Source organism: Balaenoptera musculus, chromosome 9 (assembly GCF_009873245.2).
Source record: "Balaenoptera musculus isolate JJ_BM4_2016_0621 chromosome 9, mBalMus1.pri.v3, whole genome shotgun sequence".
Classification (NCBI taxonomy): domain Eukaryota; kingdom Metazoa; phylum Chordata; class Mammalia; order Artiodactyla; family Balaenopteridae; genus Balaenoptera; species Balaenoptera musculus.
This window is the reverse complement of record NC_045793.1, coordinates 90,317,769-90,330,857: the sequence shown is the minus strand read 5'-3', so window position 1 is coordinate 90,330,857 and position 13,089 is coordinate 90,317,769. Positions and strand designations below refer to the sequence as shown.

The 13,089-nt window shown below is 42.5% G+C and overlaps 1 non-coding gene across 1 annotated transcript; it reads left to right on the top strand.

Moving 5' to 3' along the window:
- Window positions 1-9,932: 9,932 nt before the first annotated feature.
- Window positions 9,933-10,036, top strand: LOC118901360. Its single transcript, XR_005021339.1, has one exon. It is a non-coding gene; the product is annotated as a U6 spliceosomal RNA (small nuclear RNA).
- The last annotated feature ends 3,053 nt before the right edge of the window (window positions 10,037-13,089 follow it).

Sequence of the window (13,089 nt, the reverse complement as noted above, 5' to 3'; positions counted from 1 at the left end):
TTATCCACACCAAATTCTTAACATTTTCTGGGTCTAGTCCTGACAACTGACAAAAGGAATAAATGGATTCTCTAAGATTAGAAATGGAAGAAAATGAGGCTTGACTCACACGCCTAAATAAAGTCCAGGCCAAAGGGTTAGCCCCACGGAGAGTGAAGAGTCTGGTTATAAGGGGCTCCCTACTTCCCTGGTGGCACAGTGGTTTAGAATCCGCCAGCCATTGCAGGGGACATGGGTTCGAGCCCTGGTCTGGGAAGATCCCACATGCCGCAGAGCAACTAAGCCCGTGCACCATGACTATTGAGCCTGCGCTCTAGAGCCCGTGAGCCACAACTACTGAGCCCACGTGCCACAACTACTGAAGCCCGCATGCCTAGAGCCCGTGCTCTGCAACAAGAGAAGCCATGCAATGAGAAGCCTGCGCACCACAATGAAGAGTAGCCCCTGCTCACTGCAAGTAGAGAAAGCCCGCGCGCAGCAACGAAGACCCAACGCAGCCAAAAATAAAATTAATTAATTAATTAAAACAAAACAAAACAAAACAAAAAATGTTTAAAAGGGGCTCCTGTGCTGGGCCAATTTCATTCCTGAATGAGCCCTTCCTTTGATTCAGCAACTGCCTACTGTTTACTTACCATATTATCTCATGTTGCCTCAGGAGACATCCTAACATTAAAGTTATTGGTTTTCATAAGCGATGACCTTCATAAAAGATGGCCCAATATCACGGGGCAAAAACAAAAGAAGTGAGGGCAGAAAATATCATAGTGTATGTTTCTTCTTTTGAGGAGCCTTTTTTCCTGGCTCTTAGGTTTTTTGTTTTGTTTTGTTTTTTTGGCTCTGCCACGTGGCATGTGGGATCTTAGTTCCCCGACCAGGGATTGAACCCGAGCCCCCTGCAGTGGAAGCGCAGAGTCTTAATCACTGGACCACCACGGAAGTCCCTCTCAGGTTTTTTCAATGTTCAATTTTTTTTTTATGTTGCGTTTTGGGTGACACTTTTCTGGTGTTTTATTTTTTATGGGTTCCCCCACCTCTGCTGACTTCGCTAACCTACACCATTTTCCATGGTTACCATAAACAAACATTTCTAATTTGAAAGTTAAAGGCAGGGAACAGCTATACCAGCAAGAGAGGGGGAAATCAAGGTCCAAATGTATCTTGCCGCCTGTAACAGGCCCTGATGGCTGCTATCAAAGCTGTCCTCCAGTGCACTTGGTTTTTAGGAACAATCAAAATTCAGCCAAAGGAAAGAAGTTCTGTTAGTAGAATTCCAGGCTCCTGAGGGCCCAAGAGGCATTACAGGAACAGGCAGAAGATAATTTCTCCGGTAATACTGGGGTCAGTGGTATGAGGTCTTCAAATGACTTCCTACCCCTTGCCCCCTGCCCACTAGAGAAAAATTGCAGCCAGATGCATCTGTAGACGTAGGATGTGAGCCAGGAGGGGGAGGCTGAAGGAAATTTGTGAAGAGCGTTCAGGAGTGCCACTCCTCCAGAATTTTTTACATGTTTGTGGAGGCCACAGGGTTAATTCCAAGGGAAGAGAGGCAACCTAGTGATTAGGAATGTTCTCTGTCCTCAAAAAGGCTCTGAGGAGGAGTGTCTCAGAGTTGGAGCATGTGTAAAATATGCATTAATGATAAGGAGAGCCCCTTTTGAAAGCTTCTTCTAGCCCCCAAGTAACTTCGTTTTCCCCACAAATTAGGTAAGAAATTAAGAACAAGAAAGGAAAATTTTAAGTTGCTCGAACCTATAAAATTAAAACCTCCGCTTCTGCAATACTACATTTTACCAGCACAAGAGCAGTGTGTGTTGATTTTAGTCGGTGGCAAGTATTCAAACACAAGAACCTTTGGAGGTATTATAAAAGGCGCTGCACTTCATTGTATAAGGCAAGCAACTCAGGAAATGGATATTCTTAAATGACCAGAAACAAAGGGGATCCTGAATTCAAGGGATGTCCATCAGCTACCAAGGGGTCCGGCTGACCTAGTCACCCTTTGAGGGGTTCTAGACATGTAAAGGAATGACCAGGTGGCCAGGTGGCCGGTGTAGCAAGTCATAAACGGCAAACACATCCTTGAAGTGAATTGGAAATCTGCCATTGGTGACCTCAGATTCTCATGTCCAACTCTGGCTACACTGGTGAAAGATGGCCAGTTCTGCCCGCAACCAAAGTAAATATTGGACAAATATTTGAAGAATATTGTTTTGAGGCGGTGGCAGATTATTTGCCTGCTTGAAGCACCCATCTCTGTAAACATAATAGCTTTTCAAACTGAGTGCAGAGGAGAGGTACAGCCTCAGGACTACGGGTATTGGAAAGGGGGTAAAAATTGTCTTTTCTCCCTCATCCTAACACACAAGTGCCCAGTGCCCTCGGGCTGCCCAGAGTCAGGAAAGGGTGAGGTGGGATGAGGAGACGTGAAGGGGAATGAAGCCAGGTCTGCTCCTGCACCCAGTACTGTCTCAATTCTGCTTGATGCCGTGGGGCAGGATCAAGGGGAATACCACTTTTTTAGGACTTCTTAGGTGCCAAAGATTCTGCTGTTTGCATTATAAACATTATCTCTTTTGAGTTCTCACAACAACACTTGGAAGTAGTTGTCACTATTCCCATGTTCCATATGAGGTTCAAAGGAAGTTAAGGAATTTATCCAAATTCACACAGGATTCAAACCTGGGTCTGACTCTCAAGCCCCTGCTCATATGGGACAGGTCTCATGCACTTTCAGACTCCATCCATGCCATCCTGGCTTGGATATTCGGCCACCAGCTCTGGCTCAGTTGCCTCCACAGCCCAGGAACTTACTCCACCTGGGGTCAACCAGAGTCTTGCCTGGGAGGGTCAGGACCTGCCCCGTGCTGCTGTTGGGCAGCTGGGCCAAGAAGCCACATGGCCTAAGATTTTGGCTTCTCCCACCACTTCTGGACTTAGCTAAAATGCAGACTGTGAAATCTGGTTTCCCTAACTGCCCCCAAAAGGGGCCAGAGAAGCAACCCAGAAGTGGTGCCCAGGGAAAGTTACCTTCCCTGTGGGGAGACCCAGACTGACAATTTTCCTCTCCCTCCTCCCTCCCAAGGACTGTGCCAAGGCACAGACTCTCTGAACATTCTCCCTGAAGACTTCCCGCGTGGCTAAACAGACACACCTGTGGACTCCCTGGCCCTGTGTCTTCAGAGCTGCTCATGAAAACATTCCTGGCATCACTTCCCACCCTTCCCTGCCTCCCTTCACTTTTCCCTCACCATCATTACTCTGAGATTGCACTTTCTAAGTAAAGCACCAGCATCAGGCTGTTTCCTAGGGAACCCAGGCTTTCTGGTTTTGTCTTCACTTACTTGTGTATTTATTTCGTTGTTCTTAGTAATGTGATAAGTAGCTGCAAGCCTACCATTCAAAACAAATGCTAGAACCTTGACATAACCGTCATCTAACCATGTGGTTTCCCATCCCGTTCCCCATCTTTCCCCACACAAATACAACCACGATCCAGAATTCCTTTGCTTTTTCAAATATATAGTTTTATTGCAACTATATATTTTTCTATAAAGTATACTCATATTAGTTGTTCTCAACTTTATAAAAATTATATCATATTGTATACATTTTGAGCATTTACTTTCTTCACTTAATGTTTTGTTTCATTGTTAGCATTTATCCACATTGCTGAGAATTAGTGTAGTTCATTTGTTTTTATTGCCATAAATTATTCAGTTGTGTGAATATATCACAATTTATCCATCTGCTCTCCTGTTGATGGGCATTTGAGTTGTTTCCAGGTTTTTGCATTGTCATCAGTGCAACTATGAACATTCTTTCACATGTTTCCTGCTGTATATCTGCTTGGGTTTCCCTTGGGTCCATCCCTCAGGTGAATTAATTGTTGGGTCACACGTATATGAATGTTCAACTTTAGGAGATAATGCCAAAGTGATTTCCAAATTAGTTACACAAATTTGTGCCCTTTCTAATCACACTAAGAGTGTTCTCTAAAATCCAATTTTTATAGTTCCCCTTGTTCTGATAGCTGCCAAAAATGAGAATTGCTGGCTGACAGGGAAATACCTCATGTCTCTTCTGGTATTTGCATTTTTAAAGAGGATGCTAGGAGAGGCAGTGCTTTAATCCAAAGAAATGAACTTCTCAGGCTGAATATTTCAGGGCCTCTAACTCTATACGCTATATCAGATTCACGCACTCAATGCTTCATTGAAATGCTTGAGTTCTGGGGCTGTGCTAGGCGTGAAAATCCACTAGTGGGAGATACAGGACCTGCCTTCAAACATCTTAAAGTCTGATGTGTGAGAAAGATAAGTAGACTAATTATATTGGACTTGGATGCTATCTTGGTCTTCCTATTTCTTCTTCACAAACTTTCCCAGGTGAATAGAGTAATTCTGGTTGACATAAGGCAGTGGGGGACACAGGAAAGCTTCGAGGAGAGTGGGCTGGTATACACTAATCTTGAAGTTACGCAAAGGCAAGTAGCTTCAAACAGTCCCATCCTGGTACTTGCTATCATCAGTCCCCTTCCACTGTAGATTTCCTGGGAGAGCTTAGCTCTTCCTGACAAGGACAACTGGTTCTATAGTGAGCCACAACCCTGATTGCCCCATCCTCAGAGACTACTAGCAACCTGGCCTTCTACTCAGCTTCACCCACACAAGAATCTCTTAGAATGGATATATCAATAGTATCAGTTAGGACCTCTCTTTCCCCACTCCCTATCCATCGTTTGCCTCTGCTGGGCTTCACCCTCACGTTGACTCCATGTGGCCGAAAGATGAACTACTGGCTGTCCCAGACCTCTAGAGTTCTTAAAGCCTGTGATCCTAGAGAAGGGTATTTTTCTGGATAGCTGCTGAAATACCCAGAAAGACTTCTGACTGGTATAACTTATATCACATACTCTTTCATGAGCCAATCACGGTGACTAGGGAGATAAAATACTCTGATTGACTGAGCCTGGATCACATAGCCATCCTTGGGTCAAACCACCTGACCAGGAATACTTTAGAATGATGGTGGAGGATGTGTTCTCCCAGAAGGATGCTGTCCCTCAGCATTCTATCAACTACAGCACAATTATCCTTCCAATATAAAAATGACATTAAGTCATCTTCCTACTTCCTACTTCTAATGGCTTTAGTAATCACACGCATAAACGGATGTTTAGGACTGTGCCTGCAGCCTACCATAGTATATATTTCAGTCCCCTCTAACAGCTGAGCAAGCGGGGACCACAGTGGCTCCCCACACTCTACCCTTCAGTTTAGGAGGAATTCTCTTCCCCACTCTGCCTCTTCTCTTTACCTTGGTTACTGATCTGGAACTGTTGTGAGTTCACTCTCCTACATGGAACATTGTCAGTCAGTTTTCTTGTTTGCTTTTTTCTGAGGCTATGGGTATATTCCTTATTTCTCTCTCTCTTGCTTGTCACCAGTATATGACTAAACACCTCTCTCTGTTTTCCGCTCCTTCAGGACAGTCTATTAGAATTCTCAACCCTGAAATTTCTGGAAATTGGCCAAAGGATGGGCATTGTTGGTGGTGGGGCTAGCAAACAGAAAGTAGGTCTTTTTTTTTTTTAAGTTTTTTTTTTTTTAATTTATTTTTATTTTTTGGCCGCACTGCGCAGTATGTGGAATCATAGTTCCCCAGCCAGGGATTAAACCCACGTCCCTTGCATTGGAAGCACGGAGTCTTAACCACTGGACCACCAGGGAAGTCCCTGAAAGTTGGTCTTAATATAAACCTCACAGGCAGCAGTCAACCTCACCAACTTAATTATTAGAATTGGCTCTGAGGAGCTCCTCAGTGCTTACAATGTCGAGTCTACAGAATATCAAAAGATTCTGCGAGTGTCATAATGTTATCCCTGGAAATCCTACATGGAATTTCTTACATAGGCCCTAACTTACAGAGGATCTAAGCCAACAGTAGTTGATTATGTAAATTATGAAGATGGCAGTCATTGCCAACTTATTTCTGTTTTACCATAAATTTTGCAGGGCAGTAAAACTGAAGAACAGAAAACAAGAAATATAAAAAGTATGTTTTGTGTTCTTCATTGCACATACCACAACTTGAAAAAATATTTTTGTTTACCACTTTTTTCTTTCAGCCTATCTTTCCTTTTAGAAAGTAAACTCTTTGAGGACAAGACTATCTTGTTCCACTTTCTATGACTGAAAATGAGCAAAGTGCCTGGTCTGTATCGGTGATCAATAAATATTGGAAGGAATAGGTCTCTCTTCAGGTCTCTCTTTCTTCTCAAATGATTGGCAACCACTAAAATTAAATATGCCAAGAAAATTCAGTCTTCCCTAAACTAAATTATGCAGGAATCCAAGTTTGCTTTATTTCTGCTTTCCCATTTTCCTTTTCTTCAACACTGAGCCGCTTCTCCACCATATTTCCCAGGCATTCAGAATCCCTTTTGCAACTTCTTGGCAGCCTGGAACTTTTTCTTTATTTAAGACTGTCCTCCTGGGATGGTGCCCCAGATTCTAAGATTACTCCTTCTTTCCTACACTCCCATTAAAACTCCCATTTTTCTCACTGCCAGGAGAAAAACTAATCAGATAATTTTCCATTAAAGTGCTATGCTGTAATAGATTATTTAATGCAATAATTCTCCAGGGTTGGGGGGGTGGTTGGCGCTTTCCTCATTCTCTTAGGGTTATGCCTTGATAACAAAGTCAAAGTCAATAAATTCCTAGGCTTCTCACCATTTGCTCATTCTAGGAAATGAAAAAAAAATGAAGACAAATAAGAAATCAGAAGAATTTAACAACAAACTTTGCTTTTCCCTCAAGAAAAATAACAACAATAATCAAAGAAATTATTTCAGAAAGGAAAGACCAATTTATTTACCTTGTAAGAAAATTACAAGTGATTGTTGCTTTAAAAAAATTGGGATGGGGCTTCCCTGGTGGCGCAGTGGTTGAGAATCTGCCTGCCAATGCAGGGGACACGGGTTCGAGCCCTGGTCTGGGAAGATCCCACATGCCACGGAGCAACTGGGCCCGTGAGCCACAATTACTGAGCCTGCGCGTCTGGAGCCTGTGCTCCGCAACAAGAGAGGCCGCGATGGTGAGAGGCCGGCGCACCGTGATGAAGAGTGGTCCCCACTTGCCGCAACTAGAGAAAGCCCTCGCACAGAAACGAAGACTCAACACAGTCATAAATAAATAAATAAAAAAGAACGTGAATTTCTAAAAAAAAAAAAAAAAATTGGGATGGGTGGAGAGCATAAAAAATACAAACCTATGAAGCATAAAAAATGATCACAAGGAGGTTCTCCAAAAGAATACTTTAAATGGCCAACTCTTGAAGTGTATTTAAAGTAAAATTCCATTTACAAAAATTACATTTACAGTTGACTTTCTAGAAAACAAGCTACTGTATAAAACACTTTTTTCTGCCTCCTAGAGAAATTATAAACAAACTTGCATTGCCGTCATTCTATCAGCGTCGGATTTTTCCTGGCCAGTCCCTACTCGGGCCTTTCTTTACCCTTTTGTATCACATTAGAAGATTGGTTTTTGTTGTTGATAAGATGACAGGCTTCTTGGGCATGTGACTGGTCAACACTGAAAGTGGTCATTTTGGTGATCTGTTCTCTCTTAATAAATGCTACAGTGTCACTCAGAAGATCATGGTGGTCCTGACACAAAATCGACAGGGCAAGAATCAGGAGGGAAGGGTTCCCGTGCATTTCTTTGGGTTTCCTGTGTTAGGTACAGGAAGTTCAGATCCTGAGGTGAGCCCGTCCAGCTTGCTAAAAGCAAAGCATTCCATCTGCTCACTTTACTGTCCCACATCTATCATGCCCTGTTCTTTCCCTGGCAGGAAGTCAGCTGTCTGCACTTCAAACAGAATAAACAAACCATCCATACAGAACTAGTGGACATTTCGGGTTTTGTTTCCCACCTGATTTCAAGCGAGTAAAATACAATACTAAACTTACGATCTCTGTATAAAACTTAGGGGGCACTCTGCTTTCCAGGGAGACAATAAAATATGGAAAAATAACTAATTATGATAAAACGGCTCAGAATTGGACTCTAAAATTTCCATATCCACCGCGCTACATAGCCTAGGCTGCCTCTACCCCCCCATCCCTGGATATGATTCTGAGACCAGCCTGTGATAGCTTCGTGTTTGTCTTCATTCCCAAGTCCTGATTGCTGTCAGAAGTACTCCTTTGGAAAAGGGAACCCTCCTGCACTGTTGGTGGGAATGTAAATTGATACAGCCACTATGGAGAACAGTATGGAGGTTCCTTAAAAAACTAAAAATAGAACTACCATCCGACCCAGCAATCCCACTCCTGGGCATATACCCTGAGAAAACCATAATTCAAAAAGAGTCATGTACCACAATGTTCATTGCAGCTCTATTTACAATAGCCAGGACATGGAAGCAACCTAAGTGTCCATCGACAGATGAATGGATAAAGAAGATGTGGCACATATATACAATGGAATATTACTCAGCCATAAAAAGAAACGAAATTGAGTTATTTGTAGTGAGGTGGATGGACCTAGAGTCTGTCATACAGAGTGAAATAAGTCTGAAAGAGAAAAACAAATACCATATGCTAACACATATATATGGAATCTAAAAAAAAAAGGATCATGAAGAACCTAGGGGCAAGACGGGAATAAAGACACAGACCTACTAGAGAATGGACTTGAGGACACAGGGAGGGGCAAGGGTAAGCTGGGACAAAGTGAGAGAGCGGTAGTGTATCTATGGACATAGATACACTACCAAATGTAAAATAGATAGCTAGTAGGAAGCAGTCGCATAGCACAGGGAGATCAGCTCTGTGCTTTGTGACCAGCTAGAAGGGTGGGATAGGCAGGGTGGGAGGGAGGGAGACTCAAGAGGGAAGAGATATGGGGATATATGTATATGTATAACTGATGCACTTTGTTATAAAGCAGAAACTAACACACCATTGTAAAGCAATTTTACTCCAATAAAAATGTTAAAAAAAAAAAAAAGAAGTACTCCTTTTATATTAATCAACATATGCAGAGGTGGTGCCTTACAAATACTCCTATCAAACATAAGTAAGCCAAAGGAAATCAAATGGTAATGCTCCAGGAAAATTTGCAGATCTGACAAAGCCAGGGCAGGAACCAGTGGTTTGCACATCTAAATCTTGTGCTTTTGTTGCAGGCAGTATCGTGCTGCTGGTGCGAACCTGCTGCCTGCTCTTGCTCACAGTCACCACATCTGGGACCTGAGATCTCACGACCAATAGGGTTAGAAAATATCAGCTCTCTTGAACCTATCTGCTAAAGATCTTTCGAGTTTATCTTCTATACTACTGCTGTAGTGATTTTCCTAAACTGAAATCTGACCATGTTTCTCTCCTTTGCCTCAGAGCAACTCACTGACAGAGAATAAAGTCCAAACTCCTAGCCCGGCATATGAAGCCCTGCCTCCACACTGCTCCCCTTATCTGTATTGAAGTATTTGGTGCCTCAGTATACTCCCCTCTCCTCTGCCACCATGCCCTACCTTCTGCTGCACCTCTGTAGGGAACCCCCTCATCTACCTGTGGAACTCCCCTCACGTCTCTCAAGTTTCACTTCCTCTATGAGGCCTTTCCTGATAGGCTTTCTTCCCCATGAGCTTCCCTCTCAGCAAAATGTGGATCATAATTCCTATACCCTCCTTTAATTCCAGGATCATGTGAAAAAAATGACTATGAACAGTCTCTGAAAAACACAGAACACTATATAAGCTCCAGGTTATTATAAAAGTTATTATACAATAAGCCTTTTTTCTTTAGAAACCTACTTACAGTACTTGTGATGATTATCATGAAATTAGCCTCTACAAAGTAGAATATGTTTCTCGTTTATTCATTGCTTAAATGTGAGCTAAACTTAAAATGGTGATGAGAACTGTGCTTACTTCAGCTACAAATAGATTAAAACTGGACCCATACAGAGAGGATTAGCATGACCTTTGCCCCACGATTTTCAGTAGTGAAAAATTGCATTTTCTTTGTTTTCTGGAATTCTATTCCCAAGTTTCATATTTCTTTCATTAATGCAATAGTCTTCCTTAAGCTCGGTGCTTTGTGACCACCTAGAGGGGTGGGATAGGGAGGGTGGGAGGGAGGGAGACGTAAGAGGGAAGACATATGGAAACATATGTATATGTATAACTGATTCACTTTGTTATAAAGCAGAAACTAACACACCACTGTAAAGCAGTTATACTCCAATAAAGATGTTAAAAAAAAAAAAAAGTCTTCCTTAGAACTCTAATTCTCTTCTAGCCAATAAATAAAAGTTTGATTTCCTGAAATGACTTTCGCGTCTCGCATTGAGTCTTGTTTGCTTCTTAACCACCCAGCTGGGAGATTGATCCACCCACTATTTCTGGAACACAGTGATTATAACAGGTAACATTTACTAAGTGCTTACTCTGTACTCCTCTATATGATCTCTAAAGATTGTAAAATTTAAACCTCACTACAACTTTCATTTCCTCTTTGCAAAATAAGAATGAAAAAAATAGGGGGAAAAAAAGAATGAGAAAATGGAAACTTAGGTAAGTTAAACCCCCTGTTGAAAGTCACAAAGTAGAGGTAGGGTTTAAAGCCAGGCGTCTGAGAACACAGCCCTGCTGCTAACCACTGAGTTTTACCACATCTCCGAGGGACTGCAGAGCAACGGGAGGGTTCCCTTGCTCTCCAGAAGCTTACACTTAGTACAATGGGTGGTGAGGCCCAGGGCTATGAGAGCAGACGCCATGCTTTAGGCATGCGCCTGAATCAGTCATATGCTGCAGTAGGTCATGGCCACAAATTTGGACACCATCACCTCAGAGAGTCAAGGTGGGGCAGGTGCTGACACCCAGGCAGCAGCCACAGAGCAGGGGGCTACTGGGCTCAAGGCAATTTGTCATATACTGAAACCTTCTCATACATTTTGTTCAATTTTCAACAGAATGGAAAACGATTTTGTTTTACACATTTCCCTCCACTCCTGAACACCCCTTCAAAAAGAGCTCATTAGATTAAGTGTGGTATCCCGGATCGGATCCTGAAGCAGTAAAAAGACATTAGTGGGCAATTGGTGAAGTTTGCAAAATTCTGTAGTTCTGAGAACAGTAATATACCAATGTTAATTTCTTTGTTTTGACAAATGTATCTTGGTTATAGAAGATGTTAGCATTACGGGAAACTGGCTGAAGTGTACACAGGAACCCTTTGTATTTTGCAACTAAATCTAAATCTAAAATTATAAATCTAAATCTAAAATCTAAATCTAGATTTAGATCTAAAATTATATTTTAGATCTAAAATTACATTTAAATCTAAAATTATATTTAAAATTAAAAAGACTTCAGTTTAATTATTTTGAGATTAATTTACTGGGTCCATTGAGTCAGTCTACAGTCTATAGTACAATGTAAACAAATTTAGAGTGATTTCTGGAATTTTCTAAAAATGACTGTTGAATTCATCAGTGAAAAGAACTGTGTTTAAAGGCAAAACTCAGATTTTGAACTCATTGGTATTAAACACTATCTTTTCAGGAAAAAAGGATAAACATTGGTTGAGAATGAGTTACTGTCTCATTTTCCCAATAAAATGATCAGAACACTGTATTGCCATTGAGAAACACAAAAGAATGTTATAGTTAGCCAATGATATGATTTCCCTAAACACAGCTTCCTCCTGACCTCTGGCACATCCTTAAATCCCAGTATCATAACCTGGCACATGTTTTATAAACAGCAAAGAGAGAGTAAAACAATAAGAAATTATGTAGGTAACTTAGCCATAATTATACTACCAGAGATAATTCTCAATAATACTACCTCAGGGCTTCCCTGGTGGCGCAGTGGTTGAGAGTCCGCCTGCCGGTGCAGGGCTCACGGGTTCGAGCCCTGGTCTGGGAGGACCTCACATGCCGCGGAGTGACTGGGCCCGTGAGCCACGGCTGCTGAGCCTGCGCGTCTGGAGCCTGTGCCCCGCAATGAGAGGCCGCGATAGTGAGAGGCCCGCGCACCGCGATGAGGAGTGGCCCCCGCTTGCCACAGCTGGGGGGGGGGCCCTCGCGCAGAGGCGAAGACCCAACACAGCCATAAATAAATAAATAAATAAAAATTAAAAAAAATAATAATACTACCTCAGACAGGGCAATTTTTCATTACAAGTATTATTTTCCATTATGGCCCTGGTAGAGGGTGGAACATGCTGTGCCCAGAACTTCTGGCTTTCCTCAGATTTGAAGAACAAATCAGACGATGACCAGTGTTGTAGTCAATGTTATAGAGTCATCTGAACATTCTTCCCAGATTTTGAACAGTTGTGCCTTCAGTGAGATGCTATTGTTTAAACACTCTTGTTTTTCCAGCATTCAAAAAATTCACAGCTATCAGGCGGCCTAATCAGATCTCACTTGCTCTGCCAGCCAGTACCAGCTCCTTCTGAGGAGAGTAGGAGCTCCTCTGAGCTCACCCGACTGGCACAAGCAGTGCTGGGCTACACATCGCTGAGGGTAACAGCAGTAGTTCACTCCTGCTTGGTTTTGCCCAGTCAGAGCCTGTAAATGAGCTCTGATAAGTGACCAGACACTACTCTTCTGCTACGTTAAGTGATCTCTATCTTTTCAAAACTAGCGGCACATGGCCAAGGAGGAGAGAACTTCTTAATGTTCAAGGTGCAGACTCTGGCACTGAGGGTTTCCTGAAGAGAAACAACCGTGCCTTCCACTGGTGGGCATGAATCAGAAGCAGGAGAGAAAGCAAAAAGAGGCAGAAGAGAGGAAACAGAAAGTTAAGCTTCTCAGAAGCTGAGAAAGGGCCAGGCCAATTCCGATTTCTGAGACCTTCAAAAAACGAAGAAAAAAAAAACAGGAGAAATGCCCAAACTGGGTTACTACATTACAGTATAAGCTGCAAAGTGAGCATCGTTCTGATTTGTCAGCGTACCTCTCATTTGGAAATAACATGAGAGTCTAATTTGAATCTCTGTGAATATGAAGGCCAAGCCAAATAGCACTGCTATCTACAACCCAACTCCAGTGCCAACCCAAAAGCCTC